This window comes from Salvia miltiorrhiza, chromosome 1 (genome assembly GCF_028751815.1).
Source record: "Salvia miltiorrhiza cultivar Shanhuang (shh) chromosome 1, IMPLAD_Smil_shh, whole genome shotgun sequence".
Lineage (NCBI taxonomy): Eukaryota > Viridiplantae > Streptophyta > Magnoliopsida > Lamiales > Lamiaceae > Salvia > Salvia miltiorrhiza.
This window is the reverse complement of record NC_080387.1, coordinates 13,099,975-13,107,614: the sequence shown is the minus strand read 5'-3', so window position 1 is coordinate 13,107,614 and position 7,640 is coordinate 13,099,975. Positions and strand designations below refer to the sequence as shown.

The window sequence follows — 7,640 nt, the reverse complement described above, 5'->3', positions numbered from 1 at the left end:
GCAATTGCTAATTCTCTCAAGCTTTAGCTCTAAGTTCTTATTTCATCCTTCTACTTAGTAAAAAAAAATCTCTCTTAACAATGACATTAGATTCCTTCATCTAAATCATCGTGACTTATCACAACTGCTCAAACAATTCTCATCACAAAACATCTCAAATACATCACATCATAACTCATAATTATGCATCCTCAATCATATAACATCATATGATATAAACGCTCTCATGATTCATCATGTAACATCAACATATGCTCTTACAACATAATAACTCATTATTAATCATGTTGTCATCCTCAAACTCAAACTATGCACCTTTAAAGTGTAACATCATAACTCATCATATAACCTCAACATCATGCTCTTCAAAATTTAACGTCAAATAAACTTTGAAATTTTACATACCTCGTTGAGCCTGGTGTGATGGTGCGCTGAGCTCACGGTTGTTAATAACTATTAGTCTAGTGACTCATTCTAGACTAAACTCAAGACTTCTAATTCAGAGCTTTCCTTCGCTCTGATACCACTCTGTCACAGCCCGCCCTAACTAGGGATAGTTAGGCCGAGTGATCCACGACTAGGGATGGGGTTAAAGAAGAAGGGGAAGAAAAGGGGCGTCATTTATAGCCGTAAAACTTACTCATCTTAATAAAACTCGTCATTTTTATTCATTAATACTCAATTGAAAATAGTCTATGAAAGACTGCATAAAAGTTAATTAATATCATTAATCAAGTTATACATCATATGCAACCATTCTCTTAAGACTCAAAGTATGACATAACATACTATAACATCAACAACATCTTGCAGCGGAAAGTAGCTAGACATATGTATGAAGACATATTCTAGACAGGTTAACTATTTATTAACAACCCTGGAGACTCCGCTCATTGCAGCACCATCATCACATCAGCTCAACCTGCACATTTAGAAAATATATGCAGGGCTGAGTACAAAAGCACTCAGTGGGCACGTATGCCTAGGTATAAAAATACATGCTTCAAAACTATAAATTGTCATGCCATCATAAACAGTACAGCAAGGGAGTTTTTCGCTAAAAAGGCCCAAGCTTACTAAGTTCATTTGTGATTCTTAAGGTTCGTCTGATCAAACTAAGTTCTTTTGTAATCTATCATATCTGAAACTGTGTGCCGGAGAGGTGGCCACCTCTCACGGTCACTTGACCGGCCAACCCGCTAGATGACTCACGGTCACTGGTGTACACTAGTCCTGGCAGGATAGCTATCAACTGCTCAGGACCCGAATTCGATTGCATCATTGGCAAAGCCAAAGCAGATAGATATCATACTAAAATTTAAACATTTTATGGCAAGACAATACTTGAAATAACTTTAACTCAAAGATTTTGTCATGAAATAACTTGCTCAAAGGTAGCATTAAACTCGTTTGATAGATATATAAAACTGAAATTAACAGTTAAATCATCTCATGCATTCATTCGTATAAGAGGCCTACGACAAGCAGGGGATCTCTATATACGTATAGTAAAAGTAATGCCCACCTCGTTGTGTCTCTGTATCAATGAGTAACGTCACTCTCTCCCTCAAGTCGTTACTTCCCAAAAGGACCTTCATCGTTATGAAGAATTGGTGAGAAGTTATAAAAGAAACCTCGATTAATAATCTAATCTCTTTTATGAAACATTAGTATCTCTAATGTTCATCTCTCTTGATTGTTAATCAATATAACAATTATTATCTCTCGTCATTACTCATTAATTATAACATCCTTATGTTATAATTAGCAGCGCTTCAATTAAAAGAAATATTTAACACATCGAAAAGTCCACTTTCTTAGCAGATCTATTCGCTCTCATCTCGTCTAATTAACCGATTAGAAAGTTAAACTTTCCATTAGGCATGTATTTGAGTCACGGGTCAACAAGAATTGACTATGCTCAAATTCTAATTTCACTAAAAATTTCGGCATGACCTATTCATATATAATGTCAGCCACGAGATTTCAACGCGTGAATCTCACTACGTGAACTCGTCTCTCGACTCAAAACTTAACATCTTGACATCTTTTCAACGCAAACCAAACAATTCAAAATCATCAAAACTCTTTATCAGTAAACTATCATTTATACTCGACACCAATTGTTCGAGTGTCAGATACCAACATTTATGTGCGTTAATCATAACTCTCACAACTCACACCATTTAGTCATATCGTATCATCCATCAAAACAAATATAATCAAGTTGTTTTCTAGAAAGTTTTGCTGTTTTTGTGTCATCTTTAAAAATTCATAACAACCAACTCAATCATCATAAACTCTCATACCAATTGATCTCAAAAACTTCATGAAGTGTAGTTCACTCTAAAAATGGTAGTTAACCAAAAAGGTTAAAGGTTTTTGGAGATATTGCTCTTTTAGTGCAGGCTGTCAAAGATTGACAGTTTCTGCCAATTTTGTTTAGGCCATTAGAAACCAAGGCAAACCTTAATAAAATTCCATCAAATTTAATCATCCAAAACTAAAGGTATCCTTGAAGATTTGGTTAAAATTTCACAAGAGAAAACGTTCATATGATCTGCCAAATAAACAATGAAACTCATACACTTTTACTGTTGGACAAATATGACAGCAGAACAGGGCATTTTGGAAATAATAAACTGCTCTGTTTCAGAGGTCATAAAAATCAAAATCTTATGTTTTTAGAAAAGTATTGAAGTCTAGTTTCGTTTAAAAAGAACGGTGATGCAAAATCCTTCATGGATTAATAGATATAAACGTTTTTGTGAAGTCTACCAATAGTTGACAGATTCTGTCAAGGATTTTTCAAAATATCTTTAAAATAGCAAACATCATCCAAAAGACATGAAATTTTGCAGCAACAAAATACACATATCATAGATAAACATACTAAAATTTCAGAGCCATCAAGCAATGAAAACTCATCGAAACATAAGCTTGAAACTGCTGTAAAATTTTGACAGAATTCCAGTTTTAATTTCGTTCAACAATTATCATCCATAAATTGTAAATCAATTAGCATGCTCATGTGATATCGTAGAACACATATACGCAATAATATTCATTATGCAACGTCTCAAACTTCACGAATTTAAATAATCATACTCTAAAAATTTATACAATTTTCGTGCTTGGAAAAATACGAATTTAATATATATCGATTCTAGCATACCCCTAAGCACAAATATCAAGTCAAAACGATCAAACAAAAATCGAAAGACAAGCTAATATGTGAAAAACGGGGCTGCCCTCATGGGTTTCATAGCTACGGTTCGTTCCGTTCTTACTCCCTTCATTAAACATGCTCAACATCTACCCAAGAACAACATACTAAAATTTCACGACGATCCGACGTCGTTTCAAAATAAAGTCGAGAATCGACGTTTTTCGACGTCGACGAAAATCGAAAAGAAAACCATCAAAACGTAGGTAGAGATCTTACCTACTTAGATACGTGATCGAAAAGATGATCGGCGCTCGTCTCGGTGCTCAAATCGGAGGTCAAAAGCTTAAGCTTCTCAACAATGGTGTTACGTGAAGTGTGTGTGTGTTTCTAATGTGGTTTAGTGTGTGTGCAGCACAAATTAGTGTGTGTGTGTTGTGTGCAGCGTGAGTTAAGGGTAGTGGGCGGTTGGGGGGTGGGTTTGGTAGGGTAGGCCTAGATATTTAGTCGTTAAATATCTCGTTTCGTCTCGTCTCGTTTTAACGACTAACTACCCATACTCTTCGTTACTCGCCCTCTCAACTCCTACTCACTTTTATTACACTCGTAATTCTATATAAATATAGAAAATACAAGCTCGTTCTCGAAATTCTGATAAACGAGATTTACACGTTTATCGAGAAATCCCGATTTACTATTCACTTGTCGTCCAAAAATAAAAACTTTCATTATTGGACTCGTATCGAAAAACTAAGAATATTTCTCGACGACGTGCACGTAAGATTTTGAAAGTCGACAAAAAGACGAAATAGCAGTATTTTACTATTCATCGTCAAAAAGTCAAAATTTTCAAAAACGTTTTAACGGACTCAGATTTCACTTCCGAGTTCATCGTTCTCATTCAAATAATTATCTCGAATTATTCAAATACTCAAACTCAAATACGAATATAAAATCTCACATCATTCTTACATCATCGAAAGAACATCTCAACATCTTAAAAATAATAAGAAAACTTCATATAACTCCTCATCTGTTTACAAAGTAAATCAAACAAGGGATCTAAACCCTAATTACTCAAACTCAAGCAATTAAACACGTCATCAAAAGTCCGGGTATTACAGCTGCTCTGGCATACGATTCCTCTGGATTCTTGAATTTGCTGCTCTGACTAATGATTCCTCTGCTCTGGCAGGGAGATCACCACTTACCCGCTGACAACTGCGGACAGAACTTGAGAGAAGACTGCTGAAGTATTATGAATGAAGATAATGTAAGTACAAAGGGTTATGACATCGATTAGCAAAATCGAGAGAAGGAAATTCGATAGTTGAGAAATCACTGATAGATTCTTTTGACGTTAGAAACGATGTTTACGTAAGTTTTCCCTATCTCGGGGAGCGTGTTAGTTCGAGTTATAGAAAGACTCAAACCGAGATATATATATATATATATATATATATATATATAGGGGTGGGCTACCGTGAGAGCACATCTTAAAATAAGAAATAAGAGCAATTTTTAATGTATGAATTTTATATAGAACACGTATGAATTCGTTGTATAAAGGTATGAATTGTGAAAAATAAATTTTTGCTACCTTTGGGATTCGAACTCAGGACCATAAATCCATCCAACAGAATTAGGAATCAACCGTAGATCTTGATGATCTAAGGGCTGAAAATGATTCTTATTTTATATCTTAAGAAATGCTCTTATTTTAGCCCTTCCCTATATATATATATATATATATATATATATATATATATAGGACCTTACGATGTATTAGAAGGAGTAGGCCAAGTAGCCTATAATTAGCGTTGCCTCCGAGCTTCGCGAACGTTCAAGACATTTTCCCATGTTTCTCAACTGAGAAAGTAGATGTTTGTTTCAAAACACGTCGCCCAGGAAGAAGAGTCCCTGGAACAAGTTTTGAGCTACGAAGAGAGAGACCTAATGCTATACTGGACCAGAAGATCCAACAATTGAGGACCAAGTCGATTCCTTTGGTGAAAATCCAATGGGGACATCACGGTCAAGGAGAGTCAACATGGGAACGTGAAGAAAAGATGATTGTAAACAGATGTTTAAAGCAACAGTTACAAAATAGCCAATCTCCAATAACCTCGAATGGCTACGGAGCACAAAATTCTAGATGACTACAAAGCGAGGAAATTGATTGTCACATTTGATGGACTACTTGGAATTAACGGGAATGTATTCCCCAGAGCTTGAAGAGAGGATGAAAGAGAAGTACCCAGAGCTTTATCCCGGAGATGAATAACTCAAATTTCGGGACGAAATTTCTTTTAAGGGGGGTAGGATGTAACACCCCGTACCTTTCCTTATGATAAGAGATAGTGTTTTAACACTACTGAGAATACTGAGATGTCGAGATGTGAAGATTATGAGTTATGAGTGGACAAACTCATGATGGAGTTAGAGTGAAGAGATTAGAGAAACGAGTCGAGTTATAGATGCCGATTAATTTGAGTCGGGATTTTATTTATTTCCGACTACCGGGAATAGAATTTCCGGATACCGAGATATCAGAGGTTGACAGTCCTATTAAGAAAATAGAAATAATGAGTTTGACATAGAGTCAAGGAAGTTGCCGATGAATGGCGAGACGAGTAAAATAGAGATGTTGATAGAACTGGGAATGATGTGCGAGTTGAGATGGAGATGGTAATTTGATTTTGATGTTAAGATGAAAGATGAGAGATAGAGTCGAGGTAGTGATTGTGAATCACTATAAAGAGGATTAAGTTAGAGTGATGATGAGTGATGATCCGTTTTTAATGTGATAACGGTGTGAGTTATTTATTTGACGTTATGTGATTTATCTGATATGTGCGCACTAATATTTTTTTGAGTCAGTCTGATTCTCGAAAATTAGCGTACGTGATTTATTTTCCACCACACGTTCCTACACTCACACCCATTATTTTAATCCCTTCTCACATGTGGGTAATTAGCCGATTTAGGCTTGCTGCTAAGGGAGGAGACAAACTACTATTGAGCATTAAATGCTACTTATCTTATGGGATAAGGATCTTGATAAAACCGAAGCATCTCTCTCTCTCCGTCATTTCTCTCATTTCGGCCTTTCAACTTCTTCTCTCTCCCTCAAGGCATTTCTTCTCTCCTCCATGGGAGAACAAGCTCGAGTTTACACAGACGTAACCATAGTGAAATCCTCCACTAAATCTAGTCCATAAACACTTACTACTCATAAATCAAGAAGTTTAGTGGAGTTTGATGCTTGAAGAATAGAGACCGAAGCTTTCCTTTTCTTGAAACTACCTGAGTAAGTGTTTGAATCCTTTGGGATCTAGACTTTTTATGTGATATATATGTTTAGAAGGATGACTGAAGCATGAGAAACTCCCCCTTCACTTTATTCGCCATTTTCGAAAATTTGGGCTCATGTCCTTCAAAAATCTTTCTGATTATTTTCTAAAAATGGGGTGAGAAATGAGTTATATGTGATGAGATGTATGTTATACGTGAAGATTTGAAGTGATTAAGAGGTGTTTTTTTCAAAACTGAGTCTTGAGCATGAGTTTTTGCAAAATTTGGTTTGATATAAGAAATAGGGAAAAATCTGTAAGTTATGTCTTGAATGATGTTTTGACGATGAGCATGAATAGATGAAAGGATTAATGTGATGTTTGATGATTTCTGAGTATGAAAAGTTGATGAAGTTTAGAGTTACTCTTGTTCGCTTTGTTCTGCCTTGAGTTTTCCCGCTGGCATGCCAGAGAAGTCGTTTCCCCACTGGCATGCCAGAGAAGTCGTTTCCCTGCTGGCATGCCAGAGAAGTCGCTTTCCCCGCTGGCATGCCAGAGAGTTCATTTCCCCGCTGCTCTGCCAGCGAGTTCATTCCTCTGAGTTCGAGTCCTCTGAGTTCGATTCCTCTGACGATCGATTCCTCTGACGATCGATTCCTCTGACGATCGATTCCTCTGAGTTCGACTCCTCTGATGATCGATTCCTCTGACGATCGATTCCTCTGAGTTCGACTCCTCTGACGATCGATTCCTCTGACGTCTGATTCCTCTGACGATCGAGTCTTTTGATGATTGATTCCTCTGACGTTCACCATTCCTCTGGTGACAGAGAGTTCATGTTTTCGCTGCCTTGGCAAGTTGATTCCTCTGCCCTAGCGAGTATTTTCCGCAGTACTGCCGAGCTGCTCAGCTCCGTTCTGCTGAGTTTTTCCACCCTGACCACCGAGCATTTCTCTGCTCTGGTCTCCGAGTCAAACTTATGATTGATTGTTTGTGATATGTTTATATGTGAAGTTGCATGCTTATGTGATTGTGCATGCCGATGTGCTTTTGCTTTGAGTATGATCCGAGTTGAGAGTTAAGTCGAGAGTAAGACGTGAGAATCCTTAGAAGTCGAGTATGCCTAGGGATTTAGTTTTACTGAGTAAATAGACGTTGAGTGAGAAGTTATTGTTGAGACG

At 36.9% G+C, this 7,640-nt stretch overlaps 1 long non-coding RNA gene across 1 annotated transcript; it reads right to left on the bottom strand.

Moving 5' to 3' along the window:
- Positions 1-645: 645 nt before the first annotated feature.
- LOC131006637 (uncharacterized) lies at positions 646-3,578 on the bottom strand. Its single transcript, XR_009095660.1, has 3 exons — positions 3,446-3,578; positions 1,526-1,592; positions 646-922 (listed from the first exon to the last, which is right to left on the bottom strand). It is a non-coding gene; the product is annotated as an uncharacterized LOC131006637 (long non-coding RNA).
- Between the last annotated feature and the right edge of the window lie 4,062 nt (positions 3,579-7,640).